This window comes from Pseudophryne corroboree, chromosome 1, assembly GCF_028390025.1.
Source record: "Pseudophryne corroboree isolate aPseCor3 chromosome 1, aPseCor3.hap2, whole genome shotgun sequence".
NCBI lineage: Eukaryota > Metazoa > Chordata > Amphibia > Anura > Myobatrachidae > Pseudophryne > Pseudophryne corroboree.
The window spans coordinates 766,289,284-766,302,891 of NC_086444.1; the positions used below are offsets into that span (position 1 = coordinate 766,289,284).

The window sequence follows — 13,608 nt, forward strand, 5'->3', positions numbered from 1 at the left end:
TTGAGAATTATACGGCAAAGAGGCGTAAGAACGATACTAGTGGTTCCGGATTGGCCAAGGAGGACTTGGTACCCGGAACTTCAAGAGATGATCACGGAAGATCCGTGGCCTCTACCTCTAAGGAGGGACTTGCTTCAGCAGGGTCCCTGTCTGTTTCAAGACTTACCGCGGCTGCGTTTGACGGCATGGCGGTTGAACGCCGGATCCTAAAGGAAAGAGGCATGCCGGAAGAAGTCATTCCTACTTTGATTAAAGCAAGGAAGGAAGTAACCGTGCAACATTATCACCGAATTTGGCGAAAATATGTTGCGTGGTGCGAAGATCGGAGTGCTCCGACGGAGGAATTTCAACTGGGTCGATTCCTACATTTCCTGCAATCAGGATTGTCAATGGGTCTCAAATTGGGATCTATTAAGGTTCAAATTTCGGCCCTGTCGATTTTCTTTCAAAAAGAATTGGCTTCAGTCCCTGAAGTCCAGACCTTTGTTAAGGGAGTGCTGCATATACAGCCTCCTGTGGTGCCTCCAGTGGCACCGTGGGATCTAAATGTGGTTTTGGACTTCCTAAAATCTCATTGGTTTGAACCACTAAAAAAGGTGGATTTGAAATATCTCACATGGAAAGTGACCATGCTTCTAGCCCTGGCTTCTGCCAGGAGAGTGTCAGAATTGGCAGCTTTATCTTACAAAAGCCCATATCTGATTTTCCATTCGGACAGGGCAGAACTGCGAACTCGTCCGCATTTTCTCCCTAAGGTGGTGTCAGCATTTCATCTGAACCAGCCTATTGTAGTGCCTGCGGCTACAAGTGACTTGGAGGACTCCAAGTTACTGGACGTTGTCAGAGCATTAAAAATATATATTGCAAGGACAGCTGGAGTCAGAAAATCTGACTCGTTGTTTATATTGTATGCACCCAACAAGATGGGTGCTCCTGCGTCTAAGCAGACGATTGCTCGTTGGATCTGTAGCACAATCCAACTTGCACATTCTGTGGCAGGCTTGCCACAGCCTAAATCTGTAAAGGCCCACTCCACAAGGAAGGTGGGCTCATCTTGGGCGGCTGCCCGAGGGGTCTCGGCATTACAACTTTGCCGAGCGGCTACGTGGTCAGGGGAGAACACGTTTGTAAAATTTTACAAATTTGATACTCTGGCTAAGGAGGACCTGGAGTTCTCTCATTCGGTGCTGCAGAGTCATCCGCACTCTCCCGCCCGTTTGGGAGCTTTGGTATAATCCCCATGGTCCTTTCAGGAACCCCAGCATCCACTAGGACGATAGAGAAAATAAGATTTTACTTACCGATAAATCTATTTCTCGGAGTCCGTAGTGGATGCTGGGCGCCCATCCCAAGTGCGGATTATCTGCATAAGTTGTACATAGTTATTGTTAACTAATTCGGGTTATTGTTAAAGGAAGCCATCTTTCAGAGGCTCCGCTGTTATCATACTGTTAACTGGGTTTAGATCACAAGTTGTACGGTGTGATTGGTGTGGCTGGTATGAGTCTTACCCGGGATTCAAAATCCTCCCTTATTGTGTACGCTCGTCCGGGCACAGTACCTAACTGGAGTCTGGAGGAGGGTCATAGGGGGAGGAGCCAGTGCACACCACCTGATCGGAAAAGCTTTACTTTTTGTGCCCTGTCTCCTGCGGAGCCGCTATTCCCCATGGTCCTTTCAGGAACCCCAGCATCCACTACGGACTCCGAGAAATAGATTTATCGGTAAGTAAAATCTTATTTTAGTTTCATTTTTTTATTGGAGTGTTTACAGGTGGCAAGCAATGACAGAGTGGGACTTATATAGATAGAGGATTTGTATGAGCCCAGTGTCCCACTCTAACTGCTGCCTCTGGAGAGTACCCGAACTGCAGTTTGTCCCTGGGGCTCTACTTGTACCAGACGCACATCTGAGGAGGCACTAGGGGAAGGTCAGCTACTGACATTCTTACCAAAACTTTAGCGTGTCCTTCTTTGTTTACTGCTGCAAGGCACGTGGTTTACTCATGCAGGAGGCCATTTCTCTATCTCGATCTGTATTCCTGTCTGTGTAGCAGTGACTGGGTAGTTCAGGAGTTTGGCCATGCCCCCAATGACTGTACCACGCTCCACGCAATTAAGGGACAGTTGTGGGGTTTCTTTAAAGCCGTTTAAGCCCTGCCCAAACACTATTTGGTGGGTTTTCACTTCAGCTGTATTGTCTCTCTTTGCGTCTAGGCACTGGGGGACTGCTGCCGACCTCTGAACAGATACGCAGTTACTAGGAGTATTACCTTTGCTGCAGATAATCTAGTGTATTGAGTTGTTGATTTTTCTACATAAGGCAGATACAGATGTATCCACATACATCTAGCCTCCCTGCACGTTAAACAGCCCGCGTGACTCTGTAGCGCCAAGCATACTTTACTTGCGACTTTTCCCATTAAAATGCTCCTTATTCTAAAAAACTATGCGAATGGGATGCACAAGCAGCTAGCTTTTGCTGATTAAAATGATATGCGGCATGTCCATATTCGGTGTGCGACCATGGCTGTTTCTGCATACGAGTTACATAAGCTGCTTGTGCATCCTGTTTGCAGAGCGATGCAAATAATATACATTTCTCTGACGTCCTAGTGGATGCTGGGAACTCCGTAAGGACCATGGGGAATAGCGGGCTCCGAAGGAGACTGGGCACTCTAAGAAAGAATTAGGACTACCTGGTGTGCACTGGCTCCTCCCTCTATGCCCCTCCTCCAGACCTCAGTTAGAATATGTGCCCGGCTCGAGCTGGTTGCACACTAGGGGCTCTCCTGAGCTTCTAGTAAAGAAAGTATTTATTAGGTTTTTTATTTTCAGTGAGATCTGCTGGCAACAGACTCACTGCAACGAGGGAGTTAGGAGAGAGAAGCGAACCTACCTGCTTGCAGCTAGCTTGGGCTTCTAGGCTACTGGACACCATTAGCTCCAAAGGGATCAAACACAGGCCCAGCCTCGGTCGTCCGGTCCCGGAGCCGCGCCGCCGTCCCCCTTGCAGAGCCAGAAGCATGAAGATCTTCACGGAAATCGGCGGCTGAAGACTCCGGTCTTCATTAAGGTAGCGCACAGCACTGCAGCTGTGCGCCATTGCTCCCTGTGCACACCACATACTCCGGTCACTGATGGGTGCAGGGCGCTGGGGGGGGGCGCCCTGGGCAGCAATTAGAGTACCTTAAAGTGGCTAATCACACATAATATAGCCTAAGAAGCTATATATGTGTAAAATACCCCTGCCACATTATTATTATAAAAGAGGGAGAAGTCCGCCGAAAAAGGGGCGGGGCTATCTCCCTCAGCACACTGGCGCCATTTCCCCCCTCAGCTCCGCTGGAAGGACGCTCCCCAGGCTCTCCCCTGCAGTTTCCAGGCTCTATAGGGTAAAAAAGAGAGGAGAGGCACTAAATTTAGGCGAAAATACTAATATATATATATATATATATATATATATATATATATATATATATATAGCGGCTATAGGGTAAATCTCACTTATGTAGTGTAACTCCCTGCATTATATAGCGCTGTGGTGTGTGCTGGCATACTCTCTCTCTGTCTCCCCAAAGGACTTTGTGGGGTCCTGTCCTCAGTCAGAGCATTCCCTGTGTGTGTGCGGTGTGTCGGTACGGCTGTGTCGACATGTTTGATGAGGAGGCTTATGTGGAGGCGGAGCAGGTGCCGATAAATGTGATGTCACCCCCTGCGGGGTCGACACCTGAGTGGATGGATATGTGGAAGGAATTACGCGACAGTGTCAACTCCTTACATAAAAGGTTTGACGACATAGCAGATGTGGGACAGCCGGCTTCTCAGCCCGTGCCTGCCCAGGCGTCTCAAAAGCCATCAGGGGCTCAAAAACGCCCACTACCTCAGATGGCTGACAGAGCCACCCGTTACATGATTACGGCAATGAAAAATGTGTTGCACATTTCTGACATTAACCCAGGTACCACAAAAAAGGGTATTATGTTTGGGGAGAAAAAGCAACCAGTGGTTTTCTCTGACGTCCTAGTGGATGCTGGGGACTCCGTCAGGACCATGGGGATTAGCGGCTCCGCAGGAGACAGGGCACAAAAGTAAAAGCTTTAGGATCAGGTGGTGTGCACTGGCTCCTCCCCCCATGACCCTCCTCCAAGCCTCAGTTAGATTTTTGTGCCCGGCCGAGAAGGGTGCAATCTAGGCGGCTCTCCTAAAGAGCTGCTTAGAGTAAAAGTTTTGTTAGGTTTTTTATTTTCAGTGAGTCCTGCTGGCAACAGGCTCACTGCATCGAGGGACTTAGGGGAGAGAAGTGAACTCACCTGCGTGCAGGATGGATTGGCTTCTTAGGCTACTGGACACCATTAGCTCCAGAGGGAGTCGGAACACAGGTCTCACCCTGGGGTTCGTCCCGGAGCCGCGCCGCCGACCCCCTTGCAGATGCCGAAAAGTGAAGAGGTCCAGAAACCGGCGGCAGAAGACTTTTCAGTCTTCATAAGGTAGCGCACAGCACTGCAGCTGTGCGCCATTGTTGTCAGCACACTTCATAGCAGCGGTCACTGAGGGTGCAGGGCGCTGGGGGGGGCGCCCTGGGCAGCAATGATAGTACCTTATTCTGGCTAAAAATACATCACATATAGCCCCTGGGGGCTATATGGATGTATTTAACCCCTGCCAGGTCTCAGAAAAACGGGAGAAGAAGCCCGCCAAAAAGGGGGCGGGGCCTATTCTCCTCAGCACACAGCGCCATTTTCCCTCACAGAAATGCTGGTGGGAAGGCTCCCAGGCTCTCCCCTGCACTGCACTACAGAAACAGGGTTAAAACAGAGAGGGGGGGCACTTATTTGGCGATATGACTATATATATTAAAATGCTATAAGGGAAAAACACTTATATAAAGGTTGTCCCTGTATAATTATAGCGTTTTTGGTGTGTGCTGGCAAACTCTCCCTCTGTCTCCCCAAAGGGCTAGTGGGGTCCTGTCCTCTATCAGAGCATTCCCTGTGTGTGTGCTGTGTGTCGGTACGTGTGTGTCGACATGTATGAGGACGATGTTGGTGAGGAGGCGGAGCAATTGCCTGTAATGGTGATGTCACTCTCTAGGGAGTCGACACTGGAATGGATGGCTTATTTAAGGAATTACGTGATAATGTCAACACGCTGCAAGGACGGTTGACGACATGAGACGGCCGGCAAACCAATTAGTACCTGTCCAGGCGTCTCAAACACCGTCAGGGGCGTTAAAACGTCCTTTTACCTCAGTCGGTCGACACAGACACGGACACTGACTCCAGTGTCGACGGTGAAGAAACAAACGTATTTTCCTTTAGGGCCACACGTTACTTGTTAAGGGCAATGAAGGAGGTGTTACATATTTCTGATACTACAAGTACCACAAAAAAGGGTATTATGTGGAGTGTGAAAAAACTACCTGTAGTTTTTCCTGAATCAGATAAATTAAATGAAGTGTGTGATGATGCGTGGGTTTCCCCCGATAGAAAATTATTGGCGGTATACCCTTTCCCGCCAGAAGTTAGGGCGCGTTGGGAAACACCCCTTAGGGTGGATAAGGCGCTCACACGCTTATCAAAACAAGTGGCGGTACCGTCTCCAGATAGGGCCGCCCTCAAGGAAGCCAGCTGATAGGAGGCTGGAAAATATCCTAAAAAGTATATACACACATACTGGTGTTATACTGCGACCAGCGATCGCCTCAGCCTGGATGTGCAGCGCTGGGGTGGCTTGGTCGGATTCCCTGACTGAAAATATTGATACCCTTGACAGGGACAGTATTTTATTGACTATAGAGCATTTAAAGGATGCATTTCTATATATGCGAGATGCACAGAGGGATATTTGCACTCTGGCATCAAGAGTAAGTGCGATGTCCATATCTGCCAGAAGTTGTTTATGGACACGACAGTGGTCAGGTGATGCAGATTCCAAACGGCACATGGAAGTATTGCCGTATAAAGGAGAAAAAGACAACGTCTTTTCAGCCTCAGTCCTTTCGTCCCCATAAGGGCAAGCGGGCAAAAGGCCAGTCATATCTGCCATGGGATAGAGGAAAGGGAAGAAGACTGCAGCAGGCAGCCCATTCCCAGAAACAGAAGCCCTCCACCGCTTCTGCCAAGTCCTCAGCATGACGCTGGGGCCGTACAAGCGGACTCCGGTGCGGTGGGGGGGGTCGTCTCAAGAGTTTCAGCACGCAGTGGGCTCACTCGCAAGTGGACCCCTGGATCCTACAAGTAGTATCCCAGGGGTACAGATTGGAAATTCGAGACGTCTCCCCCTCGCAGGTTCCTGAAGTCTGCTTTACCAACGTCTCCCTCCGACAGGGAGGCAGTAGTGGAAACAATTCACAAGCTGTATTCCCAGCAGGTGATAATCAAAGTACCCCTCCTACAACAAGGAAAGGGGTATTATTCCACACTATATTGTGGTACTGAAGCCAGACGGCTCGGTGAGACCTATTCTAAATCTGAAATAGTTGAACACTTACATACAAAGGTTCAAATCAAGATGGAGTCACTCAGAGCAGTGATAGCGAACCAGGAAGAAGGGGACTCTATGGTGTCCCGGGACATCAGGGATGCTTACCTCCATGTCCCAATTTGCCCTTCTCACCAAGGGTACCTCAGGTTCGTGGTACAGAACTGTCACTATCAGTTTCAGACGCTGCCGGTTGGATTGTCCACGGCACCCCGGGTCCTTACCAAGGTAATGGCCGAAATGATGATTCTTCTTCAAAGAAAATGGACGATCTCCTGATAGGGGCAAGGTCCAGAGAACAGTTGGAGGTCGGAGTAGCACTATCTCAAGTAGTTCTACGACGGCACGGGTGGATTCTAAATATTCCAAAACCGCAGCTGTTTCCGACGACACGTCTGCTGTTCCTAGGGATGATTCTGGACACAGTCCAGAAAAAGGTGTTTCTCCCGGAGAAGAAAGCCAGGGAGTTCTCCGAGCTAGTCAGGAACCTCCTAAAACCAGGAAAAGTGTCAGTGCATCATTGCACAAGGGTCCTGGGAAAAATGGTGGCTTCTTACGAAGCGATTCCATTCGGTAGATTTCACGCAAGAACTTTTCAGTGGGATCTGCTGGAAAAATGGTCCGGATCGCATCTTCAGATGCATCAGCGGATAACCCTGTCTCCAAGGACAAGGGTGTTTCTTCTGCGGTGGCTGCAGAGTGCTCATCTACTAAAGGGCCGCAGACCCGGCATTCAGGACTGGGTCCTGGTGACCACGGATGCCAGCCTGAGAGGCTGGGGAGCAGACACACAGGGAAAAAATTTCCAGGGAGTGTGATCAAGTCTGGAGACTTCTCTCCACATAAATATACTGGAGCTAAGGGCAATTTACAATGTTCTAAGCTTAGCAAGACCTCTGCTTCAAGGTCAGCCGGTATTGATCCAGTAGGACAACATCACGGCAGTCGCCCACGTAAACAGACAGGGCGGCACAAGAAGCAGGAGGGCAATGGCAGAAACTGCAAGGATTCTTCGCTGCAGTGTTCATTCCGGGAGTGGACAACTGGGAAGCAGACTTCCTCAGCAGGCACGACCTCCACCCGGGAGAGTGGGGACTTCATCGGGAAGTATTCCACATGATTGTGAACCGTTGGGAAAGACCAAAGGTGGACATGATGGCGTCCCGCCTGAACAAAAAACTGGACAGGTATTGCGCCAGGTCAAGAGACCCTCAAGCAATATCTGTGGACGTTCTGGTAACACCGTGGGTGTACCAGTCGGTGTATGTGTTCCCTCCTCTGCTTCTCATAACCAAGGTACTGAGAATTATAAGACGTAGAGGAGTAAGAACTATACTCGTGGCTCCGGATTGGCCAAGAAGGACGCGGCACCCGGAACTTCAAGAAATGCTCACAGAGGACTCATGGCCTCTGCCGCTAAGAAGGGACTTGCTTCAGCAAGTACCAGGTCTGTTCCAAGACTTACCGCGGCTGCGTTTGACGGCATGGCGGTGGAACGCCAGATCCTAAGGGAAAAAGGCATTCCGGAAGAGGTCATTCCTACCCTGGTCAAAGCCAGGAAGGAGGTGACCGCAAAACATTATCACCACATGTGGCGAAAATATGTTGCGTGGTGTGAGGCCAAGAAGGCCCACGAAGAAATTTCAACTCGGTCGATTCCTGCATTTCCTGCAAACAGGAGTGTCTATGGGCCTCAAATTGGGGTCCATTAAGGTTCAAATTTCGGCCCTGTCAATTTTCTTCCAGAAAGAATTGGCTTCAGTTCCTGAAGTCCAGAAGTTTGTCAAGGGAGTATTGCATATAAAACCCCCTTTTTGTGCCTCCAGTGGCACTGTGGGATCTCAACGTAGTTCTGGGATTCCTCAAATCACATTTTAAACCGCTCAAATCTGTGGATTTGAAATATCTCACATGAAAAGTGACCATGCTGTTGGCCCTGGCCTCGGCCAGGCGAGTGTCAGAATTGGCGGCTTTGTCTCACAAAAGCCATATCTGATTGTCCATTCGGACAGGGCAGAGCTGCGGACTCGTCCCCAGTTTCTTCCTAAGGTGGTGTCAGCGTTTCACCTGAACCAGCTTATTGTGGTACCTGCGGCTACTAGGGACTTGGAGGACTCCAAGTTGCTAGATGTTGTCAGGGCCCTGAAAATATAGGTTTCCAGGACGGCTGGAGTCAGGAAAACTGACTCGCTGTTATCCTGTATGCACCCAACAAACTGGGTGCTCTTGCTTCTAAGCAGACGATTGCTCGTTGGATTCGTAGCACATTTCAACTTGCACATTCTGTGGCAGGCCTGCCACAGCCTAAATCTGTCAAGGCCCATTCCACAAGGAAGGTGGGCTCATCCTGGGCGGCTGCCCGAGGGGTCTCGGCATTACAACTCTGCCGAGCAGCTACGTGGTCGGGGGAGAACACGTTTGTAAAATTCTACAAATTTGATACCCTGGCTAAAGAGGACCTGGAGTTCTCTCATTCGGTGCTGCAGAGTCATCCGCACTCTCCCGCCCGTTTGGGAGCTTTGGTATAATCCCCATGGTCCTGACGGAGTCCCCAGCATCCACTAGGACGTCAGAGAAAATAAGATTTTACTTACCGATAAATCTATTTCTCGTAGTCCGTAGTGGATGCTGGGCGCCCATCCCAAGTGCGGATTGTCTGCAATACTTGTACATAGTTATTGTTACAAAAATCGGGTTATTATTGTTGTGAGCCATCTTTTTAGAGGCTCCGCTGTTATCATGATGTTAACTGGGTTCAGATCACAGGTTGTACAGTGTGATTGGTGTGGCTGGTATGAGTCTTACCCGGGATTCAAAATCCTTCCTTATTGTGTACGCTCGTCCGGGCACGGTATCCTAACTGAGGCTTGGAGGAGGGTCATGGGGGGAGGAGCCAGTGCACACCACCTGATCCTAAAGCTTTTACTTTTGTGCCCTGTCTCCTGCGGAGCCGCTAATCCCCATGGTCCTGACGGAGTCCCCAGCATCCACTACGGACTACGAGAAATAGATTTATCGGTAAGTAAAATCTTATTTTTCCCCCATCTGATGAGTTGAATTAAGTGTGTGAAGAAGCGTGGGCTTTCCCTGATAAGAAATTAGTGATTTCTAAAAAGTTGCTAATGGCGTACCCTTTCCCGCCAGAGGACAGGATACGTTGGGAGACATCCCCTAGGGTGGATAAAGCGCTCACACGCTTGTCAAAGAAGGTGGCACTACCGTCTCAGGATACGGCCGCCTTAAAGGAGCCTGCGGATAGAAAGCAGGAGGCTATCCTGAAGTCTGTATATACACACTCAGGTATTATACTGAGACCGGCTATTGCTTCAGCATGGATGTGCAGTGCTGCTGCTGCGTGGTTAGATTCCCTGTCTGATAACATTGATACCCTCGACAGGGACACTATATTGCTAACCATAGAGCATATTAAAGACGCAGTCTTATACATGAGAGATGCACAGAGGGATATTTGCCGGCTGGCATCTAGAATTAATGCAATGTCCATTTCTGCCAGGAGAGGATTGTGGACTCGGCAGTGGACAGGTGATGCAGATTCTAAAAGGCACATGGAGGTTTTGCCTTACAAAGGTGAGGAATTGTTTGGGGACGGTCTCTCGGACCTCGTTTCCACAGCAACAGCTGGGAAGTCGACATTTTTACCCCATGTTCCCTCACAGCCAAAGAAAGCACCGTATTATCAGGTACAGTCCTTTCGGCCCCAGAAAGGCAAGCGTGTTAAAGGCGCGTCCTTTCTGCCCAGAGGCAGAGGTAAAGGGGAAAAAGCTGCACCATACAGCCACTTCCCAAGAACAAAAGTCCTCTCCCGCTTCCTCTTAAGTCCACCGCATGACGCTGGGGCTCCACAGGCGGAGCCAGGTGCGGTGGGGGCCCGTCTCCGGAACTTCAGCGACCAGTGGGCTCGTTCACGGGTGGATCCCTGGATTCTACAAGTGGTATCTCAGGGGTACAAGCTGGAATTCGAGACGTCTCCCCCTCGCCGTTTCCTCAAATCAGCCTTGCCAACAGCTCCCCCAGACAGGGAGGCAGTGCTGGAGGCGATTCACAAGCTGTATTCTCAGCAGGTGATAATCAAGGTACCCCTCCTTCAACAAGGACGGGGTTACTATTCCACAATGTTTGTGGTACCGAAACCGGACGGTTCGGTGAGACCCATTTGAAATCCTTGAACACTTATATAAGAAGGTTCAAGTTCAAAATGGAATCGCTCAGGGCGGTTATTGCAAGCCTGGACGAAGGGGATTACATGGTATCACTGGACATCAAGGATGCTTACCTGCATGTCCCCATTTACCCTCCTCACCAGGAGTACCTCAGATTTGTGGTACAGGACTGTCATTACCAATTCCAGACGTTGCCGTTTGGTCTGTCCACGGCACCGAGGGTATTTACCAAGGTAATGGCCGAAATGATGATACTCCTTCGGAAAAAGGGAGTTTTAATTATCCCGTACTTGGACGATCTCCTTATAAAGGCGAGGTCCAGGGAGCAGTTGTTGGTCGGCGTAGTACTATCTCGGGAAGTGCTACAACAGCACGGCTGGATTCTGAATATGCCAAAGTCGCAGCTGGTTCCTACAACGCGTCTACTGTTCCTGGGGATGGTTCTGGACACAGACCAGAAAAAAGTATTTTTCCCGGAGGAGAAAGCCAAGGAGTTGTCATCTCTAGTCAGAGACCTCCTGAAACCAAAACAGGTGTGGGTGCATCACTGCACGCGAGTCCTGGGAAAGATGGTAGCTTCCTACGAAGCAATTCCATTTGGCAGGTTCCATGCAAGGATCTTTCAGTGGGATCTGTTGAACAAGTGGTCCGGATCGCATCTTCAGATGCATCGGCTGATAACCCTGTCTCCAAGGACCAGGGTGTCTCTGCTGTGGTGGCTGCAGAGTGCTCATCTTCTAGAGGGCGCAGAATTGGCATACAGGACTGGGTCCTGGTGACCACGGATGCCAGCCTTCGAGGCTGGGGGGCAGTCACACAGGGAAGAAACTTCCAAGGACTATGGTCAAGCCAGGAGACTTCCCTACACATAAATATTCTGGAACTAAGGGCCATTTACAATGCCCTAAGTCAGGCAAGACCCCTGCTTCAACACCAGCCGGTGCTGATCCAGTCAGACAACATCACGGCGGTAGCCCATGTAAACCGACAGGGCGGCACAAGAAGCAGGTTGGCGATGGCAGAAGCCACAAGGATTCTCCAATGGGCGGAAAATCACGTGATAGCACTGTCAGCAGTGTTCATTCCGGGAGTGGACAACTGGGAAGCAGACTTCCTCAGCAGACACGACCTCCACCCGGGAGAGTGGGGACTTCATCCAGAAGTCTTCAAAATGATTGTAAACCGTTGGGAAAGGCCACAGGTGGACATGATGGCGTCCCGCCTCAACAAAAAACTAAAAAGATATTGCGCCAGGTCAAGGGACCCTCAGGCGATAGCTGTGGACGCTCTAGTGACACCGTGGGTGTACCAGTCGGTTTATGTGTTCCCTCCTCTGCCTCTCATACCCAAGGTACTGAGAATAATAAGAAGGAGAGGAGTAAGAACTATACTCGTGGTTCCGGATTGGCCAAGAAGAGCTTGGTACCCAGAACTTCAAGAAATGATCTCAGAGGACCCATGGCCTCTGCCGCTCAGACAGGACCTGCTGCAGCAGGGGCCCTGTCTGTTCCAAGACTTACCGCGGCTGCGTTTGACGGCATGGCGGTTGAACACCGGATCCTAAAAGAAAAGGGCATTCCGGAGGAAGTCATTCCTACACTGATTAAAGCTAGGAAAGATGTGACCGCAAAACATTATCACCGCATATGGCGGAAATATGTTGCTTGGTGTGAGGCCAGGAAGGCCCCAACGGAGGAATTTCAGCTAGGTCGATTTCTGCACTTCCTACAGTCGGGGGTGACTATGGGCCTAAAATTGGGTTCCATTAAGGTCCAGATTTCGGCTCTGTCGATTTTCTTCCAAAAGGAACTGGCTTCACTGCCTGAAGTTCAGACTTTTGTAAAGGGAGTGCTGCATATTCAGCCCCCTTTTGTGCCCCCAGTGGCACCTTGGGATCTCAACGTGGTGTTGGATTTACTAAAGTCGGATTGGTTTGAGCCACTTAAAACCGTGGAGATAAAGTACCTCACGTGGAAGGTGGTCATGCTGTTGGCCTTGGCGTCGGCCAGGCGTGTATCAGAATTGGCGGCTTTGTCATGTAAAAGCCCTTATGTAATTTTTCATATGGATAGGGCGGAATTGAGGACTCGTTCCCAATTCCTTCCTAAGGTGGTATCAGCTTTTCATGTGAACCAACCTATTGTGGTGCCTGCGGCTACTCGGGACTTGGAGGATTCCAAGTTGCTGGACGTAGTCAGGGCCCTGAAAATATATGTTTCCAGGACGGCTAGAGTCAGAAAAACTGACTCGCTATTTATCCTGTATGCACCCAACAAGCTGGATGCTCCTGCTTCAAAGCAGACTATTGCTCGCTGGATCTGTAGCACGATTCAACTTGCACATTCGGCGGCTGGACTGCCGCATCCTAAATCTGTAAAAGCCCATTCCACGAGGAAGGTGGGCTCTTCTTGGGCGGCTGCCCGAGGGGTCTCGGCTTTACAACTTTGCCGAGCGACTACTTGGTCGGGTTCAAACACGTTTGCAAAATTCTACAAATTTGATACCCTGGCTGAGGAGGACCTTGAGTTCTCTCATACGGTGCTGCAGAGTCATCCGCACTCTCCCGCCCGTTTGGGAGCTTTGGTATAATCCCCATGGTCCTTACGGAGTTCCCAGCATCCACTAGGACGTCAGAGAAAATAAGAATTTACTCACGGGTAATTCTATTTCTCGTATTCCGTAGTGGATGCTGGGCGCCCATCCCAAGTTCGGATTGTCTGCAATACTTGTATATAGTTATTGCCTAACTAAAGGGTTATTGTTTGGAGCCATCTATTCGAGAGGCTCAGTTGTTGTTCACACTGTTCACTGGGTAAAGTATCACGAGTTGTACGGTGTGATTGGTGTGGCTGGTATGAGTCTTACCCGGGATTCCAAATCCTTTCCTTATTGTGTCCGCTCTTCCGGGCACAGTTTCCCTAACTGAGGTCTGGAGGAGGGGCATA

The 13,608-nt window shown here is 49.9% G+C and overlaps 1 protein-coding gene across 2 annotated transcripts in view; it reads left to right on the plus strand.

Annotated features, from left to right (window-relative positions):
- SMARCAD1 (SWI/SNF-related, matrix-associated actin-dependent regulator of chromatin, subfamily a, containing DEAD/H box 1) overlaps positions 1-13,608 on the plus strand; it is a 337,899-nt gene that overhangs the window by 36,589 nt on the left and 287,702 nt on the right. The gene's annotated exons all lie outside the window — the stretch shown is intronic.